Source organism: Suncus etruscus, chromosome 8 (assembly GCF_024139225.1).
Source record: "Suncus etruscus isolate mSunEtr1 chromosome 8, mSunEtr1.pri.cur, whole genome shotgun sequence".
In the NCBI taxonomy this organism is placed as follows: Eukaryota; Metazoa; Chordata; class Mammalia; order Eulipotyphla; family Soricidae; genus Suncus; species Suncus etruscus.
In genome coordinates, this window is record NC_064855.1 from 56,617,323 (window position 1) to 56,621,974 (window position 4,652).

The window sequence follows — 4,652 nt, forward strand, 5'->3', positions numbered from 1 at the left end:
CATCCTTGAGATTTACAGCAGACCTGTCACCAGAAACACTCAATGCTAGAAAGCAGTGGTGGGATATTGTGACAAGACTGATTGAAATGAATGCTTCACCCAGAATACTATACCCAGCAAAACCCACTTTCCAGTTTGACGGAAGAATACATGGTTTCACAGACAAAAAACAGCTCAGAAACTTTACAGACACAAAACCAGTCTTAAGAGAAAAACTGAAAGACCTCATTTAAGACAAGACTAACCAAAAGACACACCAAATTTCGATATAAAGATGGCATTAAATCCCAGGACAATTCTTTCTCTCAACGTCAATGGACTAAATGCACCAGTCAAGAGACACAGAGTGGCTAAATGGATCAAAAAATTCAATCCAACCTTCTGCTGCCTACAAGAAACGCAACTGAATAGTCAGAACAAACATAGACTCAAAATAAAAAGCTAGAGAAAAATTATCCAATCAAACAACACCCATAAAAAAGCTGGAGTGGCCATACTAATATCAGATAAAGCAAACTTTATACTCAGGAAGGTTGTAAGGGACAAAGATGGACATATTATATTAATCAAGGAGTATGTAGAGCAGGAAGAAATCACTCTCCTAAACATATATGCACCAAATGAGGGGCCAGCAAAATATTTAATACAACTGTTGACAAATCTGAAAAATAATATCAATAACAACACAATAATTGTGGGGGACCTTAACACGGCTTTGTCAACACTGGATAGGTCAACCAGACTGAAACCCAACAAGAATATACTAGACCTGAGGAGAGAAATAGAAGAAAGAGGCCTAGTGGATATATATAGGACACTCCATCCCCAGAAACCTGGATACACATTCTTCTCCAATGTACATGGGACATTCTCCAGGATAGACTACATGCTGACACATAAAACATACCTCCATAATATCAAGATGATAGAAATTTTGCAGACTAAACTTCGCTGACCACAAGGCTCTGAAATTATTTGTGAATTCCAAAGGGACTCAGAAGAAAAACTTTAACACCTGGAAGTTAAACAGCCTCATACTCAATAACCAGTGGGTCCGAGATGAAATCAAGGAGGAAATCAAAAGATTCCTGGAAACAAATGACAATAAAGACACAAACTATCAGAACTTATGGGACACAGCAAAAGCAGTACTGAGAGGAAAATTTATAGCTTTGCAAGCACACGTCAGGAAGGAAGAAGGAGCTTACCTGAGTAGCTTAACGACACAGCTAATAGAACTAGAAAGTGCTCAACAAAAGGACGCAAAAATAGGAAGACAGAAGGAAATAACAAAGCTGAGAGCAGAAATCAATGAAGTGGAAACCCAAAAAACAATCCGAAAGATCAACGAAAGCAGAGTTGGTTCTTTGAAATAATAAACAAGATTGATAGACCACTGGCAAACCTAACAAAGAAAGAGAGAGAGAAACTTGATAACTCGTATTAGGAATGAAAAAGGAGAGATCACTACTGATATGACAAAGATTCAAAGGGTAATCAGAAACTACTTTGAGAAACTCTACGCCACTAAAAATGAGAACCTGGAAGAAATGGATAAATTCTTGGACTCTTATAATCTTCCACGGTTGAAGGAAGAGGATGTAGCATATATAAACACCCCCATCACCATTGATGAAATTAAAAAGGTAATCAAATGTCTGCCGAAAAACAAAAGCCCAAGCCCAGATGGATTCACTAATGAATTCTTTCAAACTTTTTCAAGAGGAACTACTACCAATCCTGGCAAGACTCTTTCATGAAATTGAACAAATGGAAACACTTCCAAATAACTTTTATGAAGCCAACATCACCTTGATACCTAAACAAGAAAGAGATGCTACAAAAAAAGAAAATTACAGACCAATATCGCTGATGAATGCAGGTGCAAAGATCCTCAACAAAATCCTGGCAAATAGGATTCAATGCCTCATTAAGAAGATCATCCACTACGATCAAGTAGGTTTCATCCCAGAAATGTAAGGATGGTTTAACATCCGTAAATCTATCAACATAATACACAACATCAACAACAAGAAAAATAAAAAACACATGATCATATTAATAGATGCAGAGAAAGCATTTGATAAGGTCTAACACCCATTCTTGATCAAAAGTCTCAGCAAGATGGGAATGGAAGGACCCTTTCTCAATATAGTTAAGGCCATCTGCCACAAGCCAGTGGCAAATATTATCTTCAATGGAGAAAAACTAAAAGCCTTCCCTCTAAATTCTGGCACAAGGCAAGGCTGTCCTCTCTCACCACTCCTATTCAACATAGCACTGTAAGTACTTGGTATAGTGATTAGGCAAGAAAAAGATATCAAAGAATTCCAGATAGGAAAGGAAGAAGTTAAGCTCTCACTGTTTGCAGATGACATGATACTCTACTTAGAAAACACTAACGACTCTACCAAAAAGCTTCTAGAAACAATAGACTCATATAGCAAGGTGGCAGTCTACAAAATTAACACACAAAAATCAATGGCCTTTCTATACACCAATTGTCATAAGGAAGAAATGGACATTAAGAAAACAACCCCCTTCACAATAGTGCCACAGAATCTCAAATATCTTGGAATCAACTTGACTAAAAATGTGAAGTACCTATACAAAGAAAACAATAAAACTTTGCTCCAGGAAATAAGAGAGGACACACGGAAATGGAAACACATACCCTGCTCATGGATTGGCAGGATTAACATCATCAAAATTGCAATACTCCCCAAGGCATTTTACAGATTTAATGCTGTCGCTCTAAAGATACCCATGACATTCTTCAAAGAAGTGGATCAGGCACTTTTGAAATTCATTTGGAACAATAAACACTCTAGAATAGGTAAAGCAATCATTGGGAAAAAGTATATGGGAGAAATTACTTTCCCCAACTTTAAACTTTACTACAAAGCAATAGTTATCAAAACGGCATGGTATTGGAATAAGGACAGGCCCTCAGATCAGTGGAATAGGCTTGAATACTCAGAAAATGTTCCCCAGACATACAATCACCTAATTTTTGATAAAGGAGCAGAAAACCCTAAATGGAGCAGGGAAAGCCTCTTCAACATGTGGTGTTGGCACAATTGGATGGCTGCTTGCAAAAAATTGAACTTAGACCCCCAGCTAACATCATGTATGAAGGTAAAATCCAAATGGATTAAAGACCTCGATATCAGCCCCAAAACCATAAGATATATAAAACAGCACATAGGCAAGACACTCCAGGACATTACAGGCATCTTCAAGGAGGAACCTTTACTCTCCAAGCAAGTGAAAGCAGAGATTAACAGATGGGAATATATTAAGCTGAGAAGCTTCTGAACCTCAAAGGAAATAGTGCCCAGGACACAAAACCCACCCACTGAGTGGGAGAAACTATTCACCCAATACCCATCAGATAAGGGGCTAATCTCCAAAATATACAGGGCACTGACAGAACTTTACAAGAAAAAAAATCTAATCCCATCAAAAAATGGGGAGAAGAAATGAACAGACACTTTGACAAAGAAGAAATACAAATGGCCAAAAGACACATGAAAAAGTGCTCCACTAATCATCAGGGAGATGCACATCAAAACAATGATGAGATACCACCTCACACCACAGAGAATGGCACACATCACAAAGCATGAGAATAAACAGTGTTGGCGGGGATGTGGAGAGAAAGGAACTCTTATCCACTGCTGGTGGGAATGCCGTCTAGTTCAACCTTCATGGAAAGCTATATGGAGATTCCTCCAAGAACTTGAAATCGAGCTCCCATATGATCCAGCTATACCACTCCTAGGAATATAACCTAGGAACACAAAAATACAATACAAAAACCCCTTCCTTACACCTATATGCATTGCATCACTATTTACCATAGCAAGACTCTGGAAACAACCAAGATGCTCTTCAACAGACGAATGGCTAAAGAAACTGTGGTACATATACACAATGGAATATTATGCAGCTGTCAGAAAAGATGAAGTCATGAAATTTTCCTATACATGGATGTACACGGAATCTATTATGCTGAGTGAAATAAGTCAGAGAGAGAGAGAGAAAAAAGCGCAGAATGGTCTCACTCATCTATGGGTTTTAAGAAAAATGAAAGACATTCTTGCAATAATAAATTTCAGACACAAAAGAGAAAAGAGCTGGAAGTTCCAGCTCACCTCAGGAAGCTCACCACAAATAGTGATGAGTTTAGTTAGAGAAATAACTACATTTTGAACTTTCCTAATAATGAGAATGTATGAGGGAAATGGAGAGCCTGTTTAGAGTACAGGCGGGGGTCGGGTGGGGAGAAGGGAGACTTGGGACATTGGTGATGGGAATGTTGCACTGGTGATGGGTGGTGTTCTTTACATGAGTGAAACCTGAACACAATCATGTATGTAATCAAGGTGTTTAAATAAAAAAAAAGAATTTACAGAGAACTCCAAAGGGTGTTGGAAAGATAGCATAATCAGTAAAAAGAAAGAGAATGACAAGAAAAATGAAGTAGGATATATTCAATTTAATTTTAAAAAGCCTACAAACCTAAATTAATTTAGAGTAAAACAATAAAAATTAAACTGAATTTTAAAAAATTCTCTACTCCTCCTAACCAAATTGACCTACATATACAGACAAATCAAAATGGTTATCTGGTTGCATCTTGCAGACAC